The 22923-nt window shown below is 41.5% G+C and overlaps 1 long non-coding RNA gene across 5 annotated transcripts in view; it reads right to left on the bottom strand.

Moving 5' to 3' along the window:
• Positions 1-22461, bottom strand: part of LOC135361589 (uncharacterized) — a 178371-nt gene extending 155910 nt beyond the window's left edge. For 2 of the 5 annotated variants that reach the window (XR_010405069.1, XR_010405068.1), the window contains exon 1: positions 22307-22461. This is a non-coding gene — a long non-coding RNA (uncharacterized LOC135361589). The remainder of the gene's footprint in view (positions 1-22306) is intronic. The other 3 variants (XR_010405067.1, XR_010405065.1, XR_010405066.1) reach the window with 3 other exon arrangements.
• Positions 22462-22923: the final 462 nt, after the last annotated feature.

Genomic DNA, 22923 nt, shown 5'->3' with positions numbered 1-22923 from the left:
TAATTCTAGCCTTAGGTCAAATGTCCAACATCTTTTAAATGGAAATACTCAACTTATTTGACAATGTCAATGTTTATTCTACTAAGTTGACTTTATACAGAAACTTTGTAGCTAAACTTCTTTGTGTTATAAAATTGGCCACAATGCAAAGGAACATTTTTATACATCAGTAGAAACGACAGAGTATAAACAAAAAGGAAGCAATTTAGTATACATGGAGAACAATTTAGCAATATGCATGAAGATTTTAAAATGCCCTCACCACTAGACCCAGACAGATGCTTCTGGCAATTTCTTTTATGGTCATATGTGCACAAGTGCACTGTTTTCATTTTTTCTTAGTCATCTTAATGAGTACAAAAATATTAATTGCAACATTATTTTAACAGCTAGGACTGGAAACAACGTAAATGATCTTCAACAAATTCTTAAGTACATTTTTATTTATTAATAATTGGTTAAATAAATTATATATGTTCAAACAACAGAATGCTCTGCAGCTTTTTAAAAATAATAATGCAGCACTCAAAACTTACAGGGAATAGCCTCTAAGATACTGGTAAGTGAAAGACAATACACAATGTTGCGTAGTATTCCACTGTTTGAAGGAAAAAGATAATATGTGCACGTGTGTTTGTGTACATGTATGTGCTTACACACTAAGACCATCTCTGGAAGAATTATATAAGTAAGGGATGATTATATAAGTATATATAAATAATAATATATATACTATTTATTTTATTTTAATTTTATTGTATTTTATATATTATTTTATTATAATTTATATTAATCATTAATTAAAATATAATTGTAAATACTATAAATAATAAATATAATAAATAAATAATACTATATCATTATAGAAGATGGTTGGCCTGGGGCAGGGAACTGGGAAGCTGGGGAGGGGGATGTGAGATCACATTTTACTATACACTCTTCTATTTATTTTGAATTTTGGTTCAGAAACACATATTACTCAAAGAATAACTTTTTCAAAATAAAGTTGGCAAATGGGGCTTCCTATTACAGTTTCAGATTACTTTAAAGACTGTTAATGACTGGAACATTTGGAAAATTTCACAACTACTAAAAAAATTCTATCACACCTTCTTTTACAGAAAATCTAGATTGTAACAGTTCTTAGTTTCCATGATGATTCCCTTTGTTTCCATTCTGGAATGCTGATTCTTTTAGAATGGTTGAGCTTCCAGATTAGATTCCAAATTACAATAGTTAAGCTTCCCGTTCATTTTCAACAGGGATTCACGAATTTTCCGACAGTCACAAACAGTCGAAAGGGATGGACAAAATTCTGCCAAGGCTTGCACTAGTTCCAGCATATGCGGGGACATCATAGAAAGGGGGTTCTCCTTAAAACTTGCTGAGATGACTACGGAAAACAAACGGAGGTAAGCTAATCCAGACAGACTCCCAGAATCCTGGCTGGGACTCAGTTCCCTCCAAGACCAGAGGAAGGTCATGGCAGGAATTATGCATTCCCCATTTTGCCCCCGCCATGGAGGTATGCCAGCATTTTAATTGGGGGCTAATGAGGAAAGAGACAGAAGATAAATGCAGGACAGCTCAGAGTTGGGGATGTTAATATCAATGGGGCAAGGGACAGGGTGCCCCAAGGCAGACAGATCAGATCTCTGGGTCCAGGCCGCCTGGTCTGATGTGCAAAGAAAAACAGCAGAAATCTCTAGGTAGCAGTGAAATACAGGTCTCAGGGAGAGGCAAGGTCTGAGGCCATTTGTGGCGAGTTTCAACCTGATTTAAATTTGGATCCTACCTGGAGCTCAGTGACCCTAGGAGGGGTCCAGCGGCTGGAAAGAAGAGGCTGGAAGATGCTAGCTGAGGCTCAGCAGCTCGCATGTAGACCTGTGCTGACAGCTGCAGCCCAGCAGAGTAGACGGCGGTTAAAGATGGAGGGGAGAGGCAGAACTGGGAAGAGCTCCCCTGGACACATGGGACCTAGAAGTCAAGCGCAAGACTGAGCCCAGACCTCAGTCATTAGGAGAAAAGTTTGAGTAATTTCTAAGTCATGATCCTTAACTCTCTGCTCCTTTTTATAGTTTTATTTTTCTTTGTCAGAGAATTCAATCTGAGGTACTCAATTATTATTACTCTACTAATTACTCTAGAGTGAGTATCTCCAACCCTGTTCTTACATGTGTTCTTCAGTACTTCTTCCCAAGGCTTGTTTGTTATTTTGTTTGCTTTATTCTCTGACAACAAACTAGACATTTGCTATGGGATGTCCTACTGTCGTTTTATTTTTATTTTTATTTATTTTTTTATTTATTCATTCGAGACACAGAGAGAGAGCATGAACAGGGGGAGAGGCAGAGGGAGAGGGAGAAGCAGACTCCCCTGTCGAGCAGGGAGCCCGATGCGGGGCTGGATCCCAGGATCCTGGGATCATGACCTGAGCCCAAGGCAGACGCCCAACCATCTGAGCCACCCAGGCGCCCCTTAAACTCAACATGTCTTAAGCCAAATGCAACATCTTCCTTTCCCTTCCTGTCCTCTCACCCTCCCTCCTTCCATTCTCCCCAACTCCTTTGTTCTGTCACCGGTATCTCCATTCCATCACCCAATTTCAAAATCAGACAGCCAGCTTTTCTGCTGTCTTCTTAAAAATGCAGAATCACAAAGTTCACACATTTGTTCAAATATTACATTGAATGCAAACTAGTGCCAAACTATGTCGTGGATATTAGCTCTACTTGGAAATACACTTTTCCTCTGTCCATTCCTTCCTATTTCCCCACCATGCACTCAAGATATTCATAACTTACGTATTCATTTATTGCAAGAGCTCCATACCAGGCCTCCATGACTCTGAGTTTTACTCTTTCTAATCTCTTTATATAAATTTTTAACCTGTCATTTCATGTAGCTGCTGCATTATAATGGTGGGCTGCTGAACTGCCTCCCTCTCCAGATTGTAAGCTCTTTCAGGGCAGGCTCACCTACCACTGTATCGCACTGTATCCCCAGAGCCTACTTTAGTATCTGAAGTATAATAGCATCCAAGAATATTTGTTTAATAGATTCTCAAAAACTCAGTGCCTCTCCATAACTGTTTGCATCAAACCTCTATAGCTCCTCTTTGCTTTCACGGTCCCTCATCATTTGGCCCAAATTTGTCTATTTCATCTTATTTTTCCCTGTCTTGCCACCTGTTCTTCTGCATTCCTCAGACTCATTTCCTCCCAGCCTTCTGACACCCATACTAATTCCCATCTTCACATGCTTCTCTCCCTTGTCTATTGCCTGAATGTGTCCCCTTCCCTCTCATTTGGAGGGCCTTGACTCTGCACCTGGCTGTGGCAGTTTTTCCAAACAAAGAGAGGGAGTGGGGGAAGAATGATTGCCATCCCTCTCCCCACCTCCCCCGAGGAGAATTCACTGGCCCCTCTGTGCTCCCAGGACCCGTGAAGGGACATTCTCTTTCTGTGCTCAGGTTTTGGCAAGCGAGTCAAGTCATCACTGATGTGAATGGAGTCACATGGCAGAAAGTAAAAACTGTCAGAGGCTACAAAGAGATCCTTCATTTAGCAGGGCTCCTGCAACACCCAAGTCCAGCAGGATGGCTGAGGGGAAGAGGGCAAGGAGGTTCACAGACTGTCAGATTTGCCAGAGGTTAGGGAAAGGACACAAGCATTCATGTGCTTCCTGCTTCTGCCAGCTGACCTGCTCCGTGGCTAAAAAATTGGGCATTTGGCAAACCTGGTTTCTTGTCTTCAATGGCCTTTCAACTTCCTCTGCATTGTTACTTTCTGAAAAACAAAAAGGCTGAAACAGCCCTTTAGGGATAATACAGACAAATCTTTTGAGGTGAGTGAAAGCAGAAGGTAAAGGCCACCAAGCATTCTAAACGTCCTTTACGTACAGCCCAAGGGGGCTGTAGCCACGTGCTGAATGTCCATCCCATCCTGAATATCCCATCCCCTTACCATAAACCACAAGTTCAATTGAGTTTAAAATTTTCATTATATGCCTTCTCGTGTGCCGAACCCTGTGGAAGGTTCTTAGGTATAGAGAGACATGGCTGCCCGATTCCTTCAGCATCTCAACACCTCCACCCATGAACTCAGCCACAGAAAGCTCCTTGCTACCGTGTTTGCCCCTCTGGTTCTTGCTGGAACCCACGTGTTCTTTGTGCTCTCTTCAAGCCACTTTCATAGAGATCTAGATTTTCTTATGTACCACCTACTTCTGTAGACTTGATATTTTGCATTCTTCATTTCTTCCTTAATCCCCAAAGCTCTCTTGGACCTTGCACCCTTATTTTCCTTTCCTCCGGGCATCTCCCACACCCAGATCTGGCTACGAAAATTCTACGTCTAGTGATGACTGCACAACAATGCAAATGTATTTAATGCCATTGCATTGCACACTTAAAAATATTTAATATGGAGAGAGAAAGACAAATACATGTATATGCTCTCACTTACATGTGAAATCTAAGGAAAACCAAATTCAGAGAGAGAACAGATTGGCAGTTGCCAGCTGCATGGAGTAGGCGGTGGGCAAAATAGGTGAAGAGGCATAAACTTCCAATTACAAGATACATAAGTCCTGGGATGTAATGTGCAGTATGATGACTATAGTTAACAATACTGGATTATATATTTGAAAGTAGCTATGAGTGTAGATCTTAAAAGTTCTCAACACACATGCAAAAATTTCATGACTATGTATAAATGGTAGATGTTCACAAGACTTATTGTCATGATCATTTCATAATATGTTTGTATATCAAATCATTATGTTGTACACCTAAAAAGGCAATGTAATGTCAAATTTATCTCAACTTAAATAAACAAATAGATTTTAAGTGTGCAAAAAAATACTTAATATGGTAAATTTTACAATTTTTTTTCTTTTTTAGTTTTACAATAAAAAAATAATCATGCCAGAGCCCCCCACCCCGGCCCTGGAAGCAGAGGTTACGTGCTGTGAAAGAATTCAGACTCTGGTAAAGGAAACACATCTCACATGTCCACTAATTCCATGGACATTCATTGACCAACTGCCAACATGCTAAAGAGCATGCGGGAACTAAGGATTCAGAGAAGACTGTGGAAGACATAGTTGTATTTTCATAAAGTTTCTATTCTAGCCTATGTAAGTTTTTGGTGAAGCACAGAGAGGAGGAGGAAGGAAATGAGGATGGATGGGGAAGGCAGAGGAATATTAAACAGAGGCCTCAGGCAGGGCAGCTGGTCCTAGAACAGTGGGTCAGAGTGTCCCCCGCATTGTCTCTTAGGCTCCCACCTGTCTTCTCCCAACACTGGTGGATGACCCTGCAAATCAGATCGCTAGCCCTCAAGCAACAGTGACAAGGCGATGCTGCCCAAGAGGGACTGCTGAGTCCCCGGTCTCAGGTCACGGCGCCAGAGGGAGCCAGCCCTCCCCTCTGGATGAGCAGTTTGCAAGCAGTCCTAAAATTAGCCACGCAGCTCAGCTGATGAGAGCTAGAGGGCTTGGGCTCAGTACAGCACCAGAGTGTAGACACCCACCGACCACATCGCTGCTTCTAGCTGCAGATGGGATGCAGGCCTTTAGGGTTTGGTAGGCGGATGCATTCCCAGCAGCAACAGATGGACCCTGACTTGACAACGGAATTCTAAAAAGTTTTGCCTTTTCCCATTTTGTGTTTAACTCTGGCTCCAAGAGACTCTTTTCATGGCTGTTTTCTGTAAATACATTCTCTGTAAGTCAGATTACTCACTTGTGCAGATGGAGGGCTGAGTGTGAACATGGAAGAATACTATTAGCCTGCTTTGCCTGTTAACAACAAAGACTGTTTCCCCAGAAAAGTGCTGCTGGAAGTCGGCCTGTCGGGACTGAAGCATCCCTCCCACAACACTATGCATATATGTGGCATAAGCCCAGTCCAGCTTCTTGGGTCCCCTTGCCCGCAGAGGCCTGCTGAGGAATCCTGGTCTTCATCTGGTTAGGAATGGCGAGGGCTGGAGCATTCTCCCACAGAGGCAGGCCCAGCCCTGAACCTAAGCAGGGATTCCCGGGGGCCCGAGAGACCCCGTCAGTAGTATGGTCTGGGAACTGGGCCTGCAGAAACACAGGGGTCTCCATTTTTGCCATCAAAACTTGTGGTGCCAGAAGGAGCTGTAAAGATTTTTTAGTTCCACTCCTTCATTCCCCAGATGAGGAATCTGAGACCCTGTGGGAAGAAGTGACCCGCCAACAGAGAGACAACCTGTTCTGTAACTCAAGACTCATTGCTTCACGATTCAAATTTTCATCTAGAAAACTGGATCTAAAAAATTGAGTTTATATCCATGCCAACAGTTAAAGTTCTATTATTCTTTTATAACAAAACAAAAAGTCTTACAGTAAGATCTCCTTGGTTAGTTCTCTAAAATCGAAGAGGTGGAGGAATTATATCAAAGGCATTTTTCTGGTTTCAGAATATAGCCTGAAAATTATAGGTCCTTTTATGAGGATTGTATTAAAAAACATTAAAAAACAAAAGAAGGCTAGTTCACTTGAGCCATCTAGAGACTGGGGGGTTTGCTCTTTGGGGGTGAAATGTGACCCAGAGCCTGCACTCCGAGTCCAGAGACTTTGGATGAAAGTGGTGACGTTGCGTCCCTACCCCCATCACGGTGCGCATCTTCCCACCCATCTTCCCAGTAAGAGCTTCGTCACAATCATGACCACGCATACACTGTGGAGCTAAGCAGCATTAGTTATGATTGTATTTTTTGTTTCTTAGACTATTTTTCCCCCTTAGTTGACTCTTTTTTCTCCTTCTTTGGGCATCGAAATCACAGACTGAGTCTTTCCACACCCTGAAACAGCTCTGTAAAATGCCTTTCAATTCAGTTTTCTACGTGGATAAATCAGTCAGATAACCTACCAATTCCATTTTTCCCCTAGAAGCATCCCTTGGGGAGCATTTTAGGTCAGACTTTGTAATGATTTAAATTCCTCCCAGAGAAGAAGAGTGAGGACCTATAAACCTCTCTTCTGGGCCTTGCATCAGAAGCCTCCTTTTTAGAAAAGCAATGCCATGATGTTTGAGTTCTAGGGATACTTTTTCTCTGGTCTTCTAGAAAAATGATGTTGGAAGAAGCAAAAGTTCTCTAGTGACCTAGAGTTCATTTGGCCTAAGACCACATGAAGTCCCCTGAGTTATGTGCCCATGGGGTTGTAACAGAGAGTGTGAGGGCTTCGTGTCTGAAGGAATCCTGCCACCTGTCAGCTGTCACCAAGGGCACATCTCTGAGCCTCCAGCCCTCAGTCTGTGCAATGGAGTCCATAACACTATTCCAAACACCTATAAGATAATAAAATATCAAGTCACCTACTAGAGAGCCAGATACACAACTGATACTGAATTGAAAAGCATGAACTTATGCCTTCTGATTTAGCTTTCTGGTAACACGGGCCCAAGGTGACTTAACATTCACATGGCCCTCTTAAGAATACGGATTCGGGGGGCGCCTGGGTGGCTCAGTTGGTTGAGCGACTGCCTTCGGCTCAGGTCATGATCCTGGAGTCCCGGGATCGAGTCCCGTATCGGGCTCCCTGCTCGGCGGGGAGTCTGCTTTGTCCTCTGACCCTCCCCCCTCTCATGTGCTCTCTCTCTCTCATTCTCTCTCTCAAATAAATAAACAAAATCTTTAAAAAAAAAAAAAAAAGAATACGGATTTGGATTCCTCAGATATATGGAATGTGCCACATTCTGAAACTTCATCTTCTAAGAACTATCCAGTGGCGAGCACAACGGTTTGGGGGGATGTGAATGCCAGGGTTAGTGGTGGTTCTGCCAAAGCTTTATTTACAAGAAGTCCAAATAGTCATGATTGTTTCTTTGAGAGCCATTGATCCAAGAATATACACCTGAATGGAAGAGTAAAACACTTATCCAATCTCCTTTATCATCAATATCCATCAATATGAAACAGCCGCCCATGAGATAAACATACGGGAAATTTAATTTGCAATGCCAAACAAGAGGTCAACATTATCTTTAATCACCTATTCAGCTTTTCATCTACTATTTCCATCTTTATGACATGTCATGGAGGCCCAAGCTGAAAGGGACTGTCTCCCTTAAATTTCCTCTGACCCTCAAAACCTGTTTCTAAATCTGTATCTGAGTCTCAAATGGAAAATTTCTGGTTATGAAGCTGGAACTTTCAAATGGAATGAGGCTCTAATTCCCAAACCAGCCCTCTTGATGTGGGAACATGTGGTGTGCTCTGCTCACATGATTTTCTGAGCCATTTTACTCCAACCATAGAAACAAGCCAGAGACAAGACAAGCCCGGCCTTCCCGCTCTGTGTTTGGCTAGGGAACTGGTCATAGTGCTCCTGGTTAGAAGGAGCTTGACAGAAAGTCAAACCAATTCACTCAACACTAGTAAGAAACTATATTAAATGGAACTCAGAAAAGCCTTCCTAAAATCTATTATGTCAAAATGATTAATGCAGCAATGACTTTTAACACATAAGGTCACCAAACCTCTTGGCCCTCTATAAAAGTTGTGACCAAAAAAAAAAAAAAAAAAAAATTATTGTGGGTCTCTACCTACTTCAAGCAGAGAATTTAGATATGGGATTTTTCTATCAGCCTGGACTCTAGCATTCTTTTATTAACATAGTTGTAATAGGAAATTAAACCAAATGCAGAATCCTAATAGCATTTTATATGGCAGGCAATTAGACACATAGAACGATGAAAGGATAGTGAACCTGAATCCAAGGCCTGCTTGGCCATTTCCCCAGCTCTGTAACCTTGGGCAAGTATTTCAACTTCTCTGTGCTTCAGCTTCTTTGCCTGTGAACCAATAACATCTTCCCGACACAGAATTGTCTTAAAGATGCAACCACCAGATGCTAGAAGTGAAAGCAATTTGTAAAATGTAAAAAAGCTCAATCCTAATTTAAATATTATTACTGTATTAAATGAGTCCAAAACAAATGTATTCCTTCGTGAGCATACAATCTATTTTCTATTTGAGATGGCACGAGCGAGGAAGGCAAACATTTAAATAGATCTTTATCTCTATTTTGAGGCTCCTCGGACCATACGACAGCATCGAGATGATATTCACCGAAACCCTGCACATCCAGCACCCTGGACCACACCAGCAAGATCTTGGGATCTACCTAGAAAGTTAGCTGATCTCACTTGAGCCTATAGTGTGTTCCCCTTTAATCCTGCACCAGCATATTACACAATGACAGCCAAACTTACTTCTCGGTTCCTCCTGCTCAGAAAGGGGCTGTGCCTTTGTAAAGGTTTTACATCCTATGCTACACCTGGTACATGGTGACTGCTCTTTTTACTTGTGCTTTCGTGATGGCAAGGCAATTTTTCTCTCACCTAGTTCAGTTTCCCGATTTGTAACTGAACGCTCAAGAGTTATGTTTCTATCTGTCTCTCAGTCTTTTGGGTCTCCCCATTGCTTTGTCTCTGCTTCTTAGTCTGTCTCTCTGTATCTGTCTCTTTGTAAACATGTAAACGGATACGCAAATACACACACCATAAACAGATACACATACACACACACACACTCAAATACACGCACACACCTGTTGATCCAATCCTTCAGTGTCCTGATCTCAACTCTATGTTTTCCATGTAAAATTTCTGACTTAGCATCCGCTGAGCCCCAATTTATGATATGACATTCTTCAGTTCTTCCCAGGCACTTTTCGACCGAAAGCTCTGGGTTATTTTGATTGTTGTGTTATCTGCACACAGACACCACAAAAGAAATTACTCACTCCTGGAAAGAGATGCCAAAACCCTAATTTAAAAACATCAAATGAGTAATTCCCAAAGCATCATTTCTCCTCCAAACCCAGAACATTTTAATTACCTCGAAATAAACAAAGAGCCTTGCAAGGCTAACTCAAATTATTTATTCAGAGTTCTCCATCTTCTATATGCTAAGGATTTCCTCCTGCCTCAAGTTCTTCACGACTTGAGCCTCTGTTTACCCTACCACCCATGTGGTAAAGAGCCTGTTGAAAAGGGGAAGTAAACTTTGCACTCATTACTAGACCTAAATTGCCATGAGGGCTAATGTGAGTCCAGAAATAAGCAATGACCCATCTCTTCAATTGTGCATCGGCTGGGCCAAAATGGTCAGGCTTCCTGCCTTAACTACATATTTAGTTGTGATAAGGAGTGAAGAAAAGCAAACAGCTTGAAGGACTAAAGCCATACTCTTTCTATCAAGCAATTTCTGCCCTCAGTGTTGCAGTCTGACAAGTGTTTCTCCCTTGCCAGAGGAGGCGGATGACAACAGAGGCACAGGGGGCTGTAAACATTTCATCTGCAGCAACGGGGAAGGAAGACCTGTAGTTGGAGTGGTTCGCAAACAGGCATCCAGCTTAACCCCAAACTACTGGTTGCAAACAAAGACTTTCATGTCCCTCAAGGAGTGACGAGACAGCAGAGTGCCTGTTGAGCCCCTGCTACTCAGAAGCAAGTGTATACTGGAAACTGCCTGTGGAATGTTTACCAGTCACACGCATAAAAGCGAGGACATCATCCCTCTGTGCCATCCACAGTCCTCTCTAACGGGCCAGTGCCCTGAGACCCAATACACTTCTCCCAAGCCCTTTAAACTGGCCTGGCTCAGGGGACGAGCAGGAATTTGGGCCCTTCCCATTTTCAGCAATGAATAAGACACTGCTTAAAATCTCATTTATAGGGGTGCCTGCGTGGCTCAGTCGTTAAGCATCTGCCTTCGGCTCAGGTCATGATCCCAGGGTCCTGGGATCGAGCCCCACGTCAGATTCCCTGCTCGGAGGGAAGCCTGCTTCTCCCTCTCCCACTCCCCCTGCTTGTGTTCCTGCTCTTGCTGTGTCTCTCTCTGTCAAATAAATAAAATCTTTAAAAATAAATTAAAAATAAATAAATAAAATCTCATAAAGACAAAACTATTTTAACTGAAAGATTAGTATCTTCAATTTTGAACAATTTTCAAGTTATCTCTCTTAATATTTCTTCCTTGCTCTTCTTAGTCTCTCTTTCTGGAATTCTTAAGATATTTGGGTGGGGGGGGCTGCTTTTCTCCAGGTCTCTCAACTTTTCATACTGTAAATCCCTTTATCGGCCTTCTAGACCATTCCTTCAGCTGTATCTTCTAACTCTTAACTTGCTCTTCAGCCATGTCTACCAAAACTGGGACAAGGGTGAGGCAAGTGTGGTGTCCAGGGCACACAATTTAAGGAGGCACTTACTCTCAGGCTTGTACAAGTTCAAGGTCTGCATCTGATAGTGAGTGCCTCCTTAAATTGTGCAGGGGGTGGGTGGGGGGGGGCTGCCTTACTCCCCACCCACTTCCTCCCTTGCCTCACCCCAGTCCTGGCCCAGATATCTAGTTTATAGCTTTCCTTATCAGCTACAATGTTGATTTCAATGAGTACACTTTCCATCTTTAAGGTTTCTAGATTAATAGTTTTAATACCTTACTGTTCTTGATAAATACTCTTGTTCTCATTCCCTCCTCCACTTATTTGATGATTCCAAAGTACTTATTTTAACATATTTTTATATCACACCATTCCTTTTAGTTCCCTGTGTGTGGAATCTATAGATTATACAGAACTCTCTTCCCTCATGCGTAGAGTCTATATAGATTGTTCGATCTAACTATCCTCATGACAGACATTTTCGTTGTATACCTTGTAATTTTTGTTTGGAAGCTTATCTTGCTCTGGAGTTTTTTTCTGGTGGACTCCCCTGCCTGTCCAGTGGTTTTAGGGTTGGTTACCTTACTCTGGCATTCCAGATGTTCATCACCAAGCCAAGATGTATTTACCTTATCCCCAGCCACGACTGGTAGCGCCACACTGAGGGCCCTGGTTAGATGCAGCAGGGCCTGATTCTCACCCAGATGTCTATTCTCCATCCCAGAATCACAGGCAGGCAGGATCGAGCAGTAGTTAGTAGAATCTGTCATGTCCACTGGCTTAATGAGCTGTAAACACTGATCTCAACTTATTCTGGGAAGCCTAGCTCAGATGTTCTGCCTTTCGTGGGACAAGCAAAGTCTTCATCAAATGATCTGTGAAGCTCAGCTCCACTCTTTGTATGTAGTATCTGTTTCTCATGAGCCAATTGCCTTTAGCCTCTGTTCCCCACTATAGGGGTTTCTGTTCCTTCCAAATCATTAGATCTTATCCTTTTACATTTTAATGTGACTGTGTTTATCAAAAATAAAGGTAAACATGGGCGCCTGGGTGGCTCAGTTGGTTAAGCGACTGCCTTCGGCTCAGGTCATGATCCTGGAGTCCCGGGATCGAGTCCCACGTCGGGCTCCCTGCTCAGCAGGGAGTCTGCTTCTCACTCTGACCCTCCTCCCTCTCATGCTCTCTGTCTCTCATTCTCTCTCTCGCAAATAAATAAAATCTTTAAAAAAATAAAAATAAAGATAAACAAATTTTTGTTTTTCTTTCTCTTTTTAAAAGTGAGAAAGAGGGTAACGTAGGTGAGAGAGCAGATAGATCAACATAATGAGGAAAACTATAATTTATCATGAGTGCTACCCTCTCATTGCAGGAGTAACGGAGTCCCAATCAAGTGTTTCTTGGACAACTATAGTCGCAAACATGAAGGCAGCTCCAGACTCAGAGTGGATAAACATGAGTTTTTATCATTCTACTCTGTTAAGAGCCAAGGAGATTATGTATGTGCTCATTTTAACATCTTGAGGAGAAATGTAAATGCAAATGTTAATATACAGATTTTATCACAGGGAAAATCTAAATTTTAGTTGGAAAGTTCTAGAGTAATTTTGGTCTTAGAAATAAAGACCTGCCTTCTTTCTGGAAGCCTGATGTAAGCCTTGGCGATTATAAGTTTGGGCTTTCACCAGGGGTAGGACCCACCTGTTCTCCCCTTCCATCACCACACCCTATGTGATTTATAGTTGTTTTCACTTTTCCCTCTGATTTACTGGCTGTGAGACTGGAGCACATAGGCCCATAGAGCTGAGCCATGTTTGACACATAATCTTGTCAGGACCACAGTGTACCTCTATCAATTTCCTGCTTTTGATATTAGTTATCAATTTCCTCATGAAAACGGTCATTAAAGTAACTTATCTAACAAGACATATACAGACGCTCTAAGCTAAAATTTATAAAATTCTGATGAAAGAAATTAAAGATCTAAATAAATGGAAAGATACGCTGTGATCATGGATTGGAAGACTCATTGTAGTAAAGAGATCAATTCTCCCAAAATTATTTTATAGGTTTAATGCAATTCCTATCAAAATCCCAGCAAGATTTTTTATAGGCATAGAAAAACTTATTCTAAAATTTATATGGGAAAGAAAAGAAACATTTCAGAATGGCTAAACTAATTCTGAAAAAAAAATTAAGTAGAAGAAATCATGGTACCTGATTTTAAAATTGTGTAGCTATAGTAATCTTTAATAGTTACATAGCTTAATAATAACTGTGTGCTATTGGCAAATGAACAGAAACATAGTTCAATTGAACAATATAGAGAACCAAGAAATTTGGTTGATTTTCTTTCCAATGATTTCCAGTGGTTAACTTTCTTTACCGTGGTACAAAAGCAGGTCAATGAAGGCTGGATAGTTGTTCCAACAAACTGTTGGGACCCATGTAAACTAAAAATGAACCTTATACAAAAATTAATTCAAAACGGATCATAGATTTAAATGGAAAACATAAAACCATAAACCTTTTTGAGGAAAACAATAAAATCTTCAGAAGCTAGGACTAGGTGAAGAGTTCCTACGTATAACATCAAAAACATAATACATAAAAGAAAAATTCATAAATTGGACTTCATCAAAATTAAATCATTTGTACCATAAAGGATTCTGTTAAGAGGACAAGAAGACAAGCTAAAGACTGAGGGAAATATTTACAAAACCATATATCCATCAAAGAGCTAGTTTCTAGAACAAACTTGGTACATACAAACAATGGAATACTACTTAACAATAAAAAGGAAGGAACTCCTGATTCACAACTTGGATGGACCTCAAAGGGATACATACTGCATGATTCAATTTGTATAACATTCTTGAAATGACAAAACTACAGACATAGAAAACAGATTAGTGGTTGCTGGGGGACACAGACAGGAGGGGGGTGGGTGCAAATACAAAGAGGGAGCAAGAAGAAGTCCTACTCGAACCATGAGAGACGATGGACTCTGAAAAACAAACTGAGGGTTCTAGAGGGGAGGGGGGTGGGAGGATGGGTTAGCCTCGTGGTGGGTATTGAGGAGGGCACATGCTGCATGGAGCGCTGGGTGTTATGCACAAACAATGAATCATGGAACACTTCATCTAAAACTAATGACGTAATGTATGGGGATTAACATAAGAATAAAAAAATTTAAAAAAACCCCAATAAGATTTCTCTTTCAAATTAATAAAACTCATTCAAAAGAAAAAATAAATAAATAAAGAAGTCCTACTATGGACATGATGAAGATTACACAAATCTATCTGTGCGATAAAATTTCAAAAAGCTACAAATGCACATGGACACACATATAAATGAATGCAGATTTTTAAAAACATGGTGAAAATGGTGTTCGTTTAGGCTAGTTAGCAATCATGTACCTATGTCCATTTCCTGCCTTTGATATTGTACTGCAGCTACATGTGATGTGGCCATTAGGAAAAGCTGAGTGAAGGGTGCACCAGACTATTACATTTGCAGCTTTTGAGTCAAAATTAAAAGTTCAAAAAAATTAGTGGCTTAAAACAACAATCATTATGTCTAGCACACAATTCTTAGGAGCTGGCAATTCAGGCTGGGATCAACTGAGCCGTTCTTCAGCTACCCTCAGCTCCAATTATTCATGCCTTGCAGTTAGCTGCCAGTCAGCTGGGTATCTCTGTTTCCAGGGTGGTAGCTGGCTGGGACGATGGGGGCCACTCTGCCACTCATCTCTCCTGTTCAGCAGGCCAGCCTCAGCTGGCTTACATGGCGGTGGTACAGGGTTCCAAAAGTAGCAAGAGAATAAGGTTCAATGTGCAAGCACTTTACAAGTCTCTGTTTGCATCAAGTTGCTACAGTCCCATTTTGCAAAACAAATCCAAACCAAATTCCAAGGGTGGGGAAACTGACTCCAGCCATAGTGGGAGAAGATGCAAAATGTTGTGGCTATTGTTTTTTGAACTTACTTTATACTTCGAAGTATCAGAGAGAGAAACTGACTTGGAAGGCCAAGACTTCCTTTCTCCGATTTGCCATAGACCACTTCTCATACTTTGCAGTCCTGAATAATAGTAAGTGCATGAAGAATAGAAATATTTTCTGGAAGCATCCTCAAGATGGAGCAGAAAATTTCCCAACCACAGAGACTTATGCCATAGATTCAAAAGGTCCTAGATGAAAACTATCTAGGTCAGGCCTAATCAAAGTGAGGCTAAAGAGGAGAAATGACGAAAAGCTCCTTGAAGGTTAGGACTGCGTCTGAGTTTCTTGGTACTCCTCACGGGCCTTAGATCAACAGTGGATGCTCCTTCGATGTGGTTATTAAGACTGAGAAACACCCTATTACCTGGCCCTGGCCCGATTACCAGTCCTGGCCCAATTACCATTGCCCCTCTACCAGGGAAACTAGCACAGGGCAGGTCAGAGAACAGGAATCTTCTCTGGGCTGGGAATGCAGTTTGGGTTTTTCCTACTTTACACTTCTTTAATATATAGTTTCAAAGTATTTGCACGAGTAATTCCTGGGTTTAGGCAAATCATGGAAATGATGGCCTGATGAAAATAAGGCTCAGACCTCTCCACCTTGAGTCCAGAACTTAGACATCCAGCAGCAGACTGACCTGACAGCCAACAAGCCTGGCCCGTAGCAAGGCCTTTTCCCCTTGGACCTTTAGGTTTGTCCAGAACTCAAAGTTCAACTCAGATGATACGAGACAAATTCTCAGTCCTACTAGGAACTCCCCCCCCCCCACCCCGTCCCAATAGGGAAAGATTTTGGATTGTGATGTACCACCTATCCAAAATTCCCTTTCCCCTGGTCATTGTGTAAATGCCTTCACCCAAGTAAATGACAGTTTTATTCATTGGATAATAAGTTAGCCCAAGATTCTTTAAGAAAAAGCTTAAGTTTGAAGAAGAAATGCCTCTTCCCCAGAGCTGCAAAAAATTCCAGGGATTTTCTGAGACTATAAAGTAAGGACCACACTGAGAACAAACAAAGAACCAAAAAAAAAACGTCCCCTCTCAGGGGAAGTCTCCTCTGAGCAGCCCGATTTGTACTGCAGTCTCTCGGGCCTTCCAGACATTACAGGGTAAATGAGACTGATCCAGCCTGTGTGCAAGAATGCCTTTCTAATGAATCGCATGTCAGGCGGGTGCCAATGTGTAAACGACAGGCAGGGAGCCACCAAAAGAATAACACTCTACAAAGACAATTCCACACCTCGGGATTTGGGATTTCATCAAAGGAATGAAAATAGTGCATATGAAGTACTCTGGAAGATGGAGCTGGTCTGAATGACTTTATTATAATATCCAGATCCTCGCTATTTATCAGAAGTGTTCCTGTTTCTGGGCCATTGCCCATGGCATCACCCAAAGTATTTTGTTGCTAACATAAGGCTTGTATCATTATCATTATAAAAGCATTATAATGATAATAATAATAATCTTATATAGTATTGAAGCTTTATGGCTTGCCTAGCATTTCTTATGCAGTATTTTATTTGCTACCCCATAACAACCCAGTTGAATAGTCAGGACACTATTATTAGCTGCATTTTACAAACGAGCAAACTGAGGCTCAAAAGTCAAAGGTCAGACACCTGCCAATGACAGAGGCTGATCTACCGATTATAGATGCAATGCCTCCTTATCTCCCTGGGATATCCCAGGGATATCCTCCTGATCTCCCACCCTGCTGGAATTCAACCAAAGGGGATATGTGTTGAAAAGCTATTTCAGATACTGAAACGGATGGCTACTATTCAAAATCGAGAATCAGAGGACACAAGAGCCAGTTTGAAGGAGATCCCACAGGCCAAATTTGGCACAATCTGAACACCAAAACAAACGATAGTGATAGATTATGACACAATGAACAAAATTAGAATCCATAGGTCCATACTTAAAATTATTAGTTAATTAATTAGTTTAATGGGGGTAAAGAGAAAGCTCTTCCTGACTGTAGACTTCCAAGTAAGAACTATGGAAAGGATGAGACGGTTAAAAAGAAATAAGTAGAAAGCATTAGCAGATGCTCAAACTAAGCAGGAAAAAGTTTTATGAGAAATAGGACATTTACATGGTATCGAAATATTTTTCCCACAAGTTACTTATTAATTACAAAGGAAAAGTGTAACTTTACAGTTACTGGCCAGGCACCACCTTAAGCACATGATCCAAGTTAACATCCCAGGACCAAGAGACAGTGACATCATGTTTCTCCTGATGTGCTGTCCTGTGAAAGACATATCACTTCAATGGCATTCTGGTCAACAAAGTAGAACTGGAGTCTAATCTGGATAAAACACCAGAAAACCCAAATTGAGGAGCATTCTCCAAAATAGTGTGGGTACTCTTTTAAAAAGTCAAGGTCAAGAATGACTGAGGAAATGTTCCAGAGTAAGAGTGACTAAAGAGGCACAAGAATAAATGCCATGTGGGATCCTGGGTTGAATCCTGGCCGGGCTGGAGAAAGAAGCTCCAAAAGACATCATTGAGACCACCGACACATTCTGAATATGGACTATGGATTTTTTATTCTAATACTGTGTCTATGTGTTAAGTTTCCAGATTTTTATATTTATATTTTGCTTATGTAAAAGACTGCCCTTGTTCTTAGAAAAAAAATACTGAAATAGTCAGGGGAAAAGCACACAACGTCTCCAACTTATTCTCAAATGGTACAGAAAATGAGAGAGTAAGCATTGGTTCTTGGAGGGCAAAAAATTCTTAGTACAATGGTATAAACAGATATACAGTTAATCTGAGTTCTTAAATTTTCATGGGGGTACATGATTAGAAAAAAAATGCCTAAAATGTCTCCTTGAGGGAGTGATAATGAAAAAAGAAAAAGGGAGAGAGAGAGAGCATTGGGTGGGGAGAGAGAGAAAAAGCAAATGTGGATCAGTGTAAAGGAAAGATAAAAAAGACTCCCTTCCTCTTAGGTTTAAGAATCTTCAGATTAAAAAGTTACAAGAAAAAATATTTATATTTAGAAACAGAGCATCAACAAAAAAGTAGGAATAACACGCTGGCCCAAGGAAAGATCTACATAGCTATGCAAATGATTTTCATCATTTTTACTCTATTATAACACACTGCATATGTGTCATTCATTTATGCCCTCTGTCCCATGTGGTTGTGTGACATCTTATGTACGGTGATCTTGTCTTCTCACTGCTTGGAGACAATAGTGGCTCAATAAGGCCATCTACTTTTTTTTTTTTTAAGATTTTATTTATTTATTTTGACAGAGAGAGACACAGTGAGAGAGGGAACACAAGCAGGGGGAGTGGGAGAGGGAGAAGCAGGCTTCCCGCCGAGCAGGGAGCCCGACGCAGGACTCGATCCCAGGACCCTGGGATCATGACCTGAGCCGAAGGCAGACGCTTAACAACTGAGTCACCCAGGTGCCCCAGGCCATCTCCTTTTTAAGGAAAGGATTTTATATGGAAGAAGGTGACGTGCTTCATGAAGGAGAGAACAAAATAAAGGTTGCAACAATAGCAGGTAGGATCCAGGTTAGAATGCAAAAAAATACTTTGAGAATAAAATAGTTGGAATGTAAGTTACTGAGTTGGTTGTGGAATATTCTCTCACGGAGACCTTGAATATATTAAGGATATTTAAGAATATTATCAGGCACATATCTATAGAAAGGTGGTTCAGGGGCGTCTTAGTCCATTAGAGCTGCTATAACAAAACAGTGTAGACTGGGTGGCTTATGAACAACAGAAATTTCTTTCTCACAGTTCTGGGGGCTGAAAAGTGCAAGATCAAGGTGCAGGCAGATTCACTGTCTAGAGACAGCCTGCCTTCAATTAATGGCCGTGTCTACTTGTGGTGTCCTCACATGGTGGAAGAGACAAGCTAGCTTGTGGGGTCTCTTATAAAGGAGCCAATCCCACCCATGAAGGCTCCACCCTCATAACCTAATCACCCCCAAAGGCCCCACCTCCCAACAACATCACTTTGGGAGTCAGAATTTCAACATATGAATTGGGGTGGAGGACGCAGGCATTCAGGCCATAGCAAAGGGCAAGGAGTTGGGTTAGAAGAGTCTTTCACTCATTTGTTGATGCCCAGTGGGCGAGGCAGTTTGTTGGCCCAAAACCAAGCAAGACACGGATTTTAAAAAGTCAAGGTCAAGAATGACTGAGGAAATGTTCCAGAGTAAGAGTGACTAAAGAGGCACAAGAATAAATGCCATGTGGGATCCTGGGTTGAATCCTGGCCGGGCTGGAGAAAGCAGCTCCAAAAGACATCATTGCCTTCAGTGAACTTGCCAACTAACGAAAAGGTTATTTTAGGATTCGTCTCCCAGTATAATAGTATCCTGTCATCTTATATCACATGTCCAGTCTTTACAACTTTTCCCTACCAGGCTGCTGTCATCGTCATAGAAACACCTGCTTTTCCATCCTGCTCCTGCTGTCGCTGCCCAGCTACCTTGGCAAACCATTTTCTAACCACCGGGGACAGCACCGCACCACAACACATAGGAAGTTTGCATTCTTCCAGCACCCAGGTATGCTGAGATGGTGAACGGCTCCCCCACCCCCAGCCCCGGGCCACGCAACGGTCGTATTGCTAGGATCACCTGACGACCTGCCCAAAGGCCCAAAGTGCAAAACTGACTCTTGCCACCATTTCCTGGCCATTGGATTCCCTCACTTGATTAATTAACTTAAAATTGCCTCTTGATGGCAAGCCAGACTTCTGTTTCCAATTTCCTCCTGTGTTGGAAAGTAAATAGGCCTAACCACATTTTCGAGTCCTTGTGCATGGGTCTTTTGTGCTTATAACAAACCAGGATCCACTGGAAGGCATCTGGGCCACTGCCAAGGTAGGTATTTGATTTCTTTGTTGTCTTTCTGTATAACCTAGCTAACCACAACCCCTTTCCACCATTCCTCAGCAATGTGCTTTAACTAGAGCCAAGAGCCCATCCTACAAAATGAATAAGATAAAAAAAAAAAAAAAAAGGAGGAAATAAATAAAGAAGAGGCCATGGAAAAAATTAGGGTTTGTGAATATTACCCCATACATCACATCTTCTTTTTACATTTTTCTTTCATGACTTCACAAAAACATCTAGACTCAATGCATAGTCATATAGAGGAATAACTCCCAGGGTTTCCCATTCTTTCCTCCACACCCAAGAAGATTGTAGGATTATAAACATGAGGTAAATTCCTGGGATCCTATTCCTTGGGGCATATCCCTGAGTTTTGACGTTGGGGTTGGGAAGTAGGGGGGGTGGGGTGGCAAATGCCTATGAGGTTTGAATGACTGCCCAAAGAGAAGCAGATGGCATTAGCAGGCCTGTGCCCAACACATGATTTGTTTATCTCCATGCCACTCACTTTCTCCCACACCCTAGAAAAAAGAATTAAGAATGAGTCTCTGCTCCTTCAAGAAGTGAATTTTCCAGGACAAGTCTTCCCATATGGAGAGGATAATGGCACCAGGCCAGAGAGTGCAAGATGAAGAAGGGCTCAGGCTGTTTCACATTTTCTCTGTCAATGGGTTTCAAGTGTTCTGGTGGACACTCTCTTCATTCTCCTCCCCATAAACTCTCAACTCTACTCACCACTACAGATATTAATGCATTCTCTTCAAATCCCCAAATAGTGAGAATAGCATGAACATAGATCAGCACAAAGGCAAAAAATATGGGGCATGTGCTGGGAAGAGCAAGTAGTTCAAATAGAGAAACAAGACATGAGGGCTGGTATTAGCAAGTGAGAATGGCCGGGAGCGTGGGGTCAGATATATAGGCCATGAGCATCAGGCCAAAGGGTTTAAACTTTATTTGGTAATTGGAAAAGATTAACTATTACAAGATAAAACTGCAAAATTAACCAGTTTAGAAGCCAGTGCCACATCAAGAAAAGAGAGACAGCCAAACATGAGAATTAGTAGAATAAGAATGCTTCACCTCAGGGATGGATTCCTGTGGCCAAACATCAGGAGCCAGGCATAAAGGACAAATGAGAAGCCTGTATGAATCTTTATCTGATAGAAAGACACTCATTAGTTCTTAGAAAGAGAGCAAACATTCTAGGAGAAATCATGCGAACTGTTACATGCCATTAGGTATCGCAATGGGAAAAATCTTCAACATTTTTAGTCACAAACACAAATGCACAGTCACGAGGCCGCACGGTTCTTTCTTGTACGTTTAATGCACCCTCAGAACAGTAAAGCGTAATTTAAAGAAGATAGCTCTGTTGGGGGCTCGGCTAATATGACTCACATCTGATTTCTGATCTTTCCCGATCATCAGGCAATGATTAACCTGATATACCTGGGAAAATACACGAATAACACATCTTTCAGACTCTTTCTATCTAACACCACTTTTGTTAGCTATTCGTTAAGGAAAACGGATATAGTGTCTCCCTGGTGAGGACTCCAAATTGGGTAATAGACATTATTGATTCAGGGAACATCCCTGGTTTTAGATAGGGTGCCCATACATAAACTAGGTTCTCTCCCGGTTTATGCATGCTACGCTATTATAATTATATGTACCTCTTCCTTTCACTCTCAAAGCTACCCCAGTTTAGGTGATAAATTATGTGGTCAACCCTTGATTTAAATATCCAATGAGGAGAAGGTAGGTTGCCACATAATTCTGTAAGTTCAGAAGCGAAATTATCTTCTAACTTGGAATGCAAGTCACCTTCACAAGCAATTTCTAATTTGATGGCTATTAAAGGATTTGCTGAGACCGAAATTCATCAGATCATGTCCGTGAGCCCAGGGCTAGGACTTACGGGACTCTGTGTCCTCATCCTCTAGCATAGCCCCATCACATCACAAGCATTTAATGAATGAATTAGTTGCTTATCGATAGACATGACACGTGACATAACTCTCCCTTCTTGGAGAACTACTGAAACGACCACCACATAATATAAACTATTACATACATTTACGATTTAGATGCTCTCCTTCTTTCTTTCCCAATTTCTGCCGAAAAAAATATTAAGTACTGTACATCCAATTTATAACCTCTCTTCTAGCACACCTACTGGTGTCTACCAAAGACATTCATCCTCCAGAATTCAGTCCAACTCACCAAACTTAGAAGTTAAGCCTCCAGGATGTCGCAGTGAACCCACTGAGAGTGTTATTTCCCACAGAGCCAAAGCCATCTATTTTTCATTCTGCCAAACCAGCCAATATTTCCAACATGAAATATCCATAATGCAGGAAATTCCAGTCTTAGGACTCAGACATGAATAGCCCCAGCAATTATTGTTAAATAGCATGTGTCAAGTAGTTTTTTTTTTTCCCCTGTTGGAGGTAAACAGTACGGCATGTACGTTGTGGCTCACAGAGGCAATGGAACTCTACTATGTTATTAGATCCTGAAAGTAAAGAGAAAATCTAAAAACAGTCCATTTAAAAGGATTATTTTTAACTCTGATTTTGCATACAATTTAGAATCATATGAATAATTACTGTGCTCATACTTCAGGAATTATTTTTTTTTAAGATTTTATTTATTTATTTGACAGAGAGAGACACACAGTGAGAAAGGGAACACAAGCAGGGGGAGTTGGAGAGAGAAGCAGGCTTCCCATGGAACAGGGAGCCCAATGCGGGGCTCGATCCCAGGACTCTGAGATCATGACCTGAGCCGAAGGCAGACACTTAACAACTGAGCCACCCAGGCGCCCCATACTTCAGGAA

Source organism: Mirounga angustirostris, unplaced genomic scaffold (genome assembly GCF_029215605.1).
Source record: "Mirounga angustirostris isolate CCGP_5_RB_7025 unplaced genomic scaffold, mMirAng1.0.hap1 SCAF_9, whole genome shotgun sequence".
In the NCBI taxonomy this organism is placed as follows: Eukaryota; Metazoa; Chordata; class Mammalia; order Carnivora; family Phocidae; genus Mirounga; species Mirounga angustirostris.
Note: the sequence above shows the minus strand (reverse complement) of the source record. Positions and strands in the feature narration are given on the sequence as shown.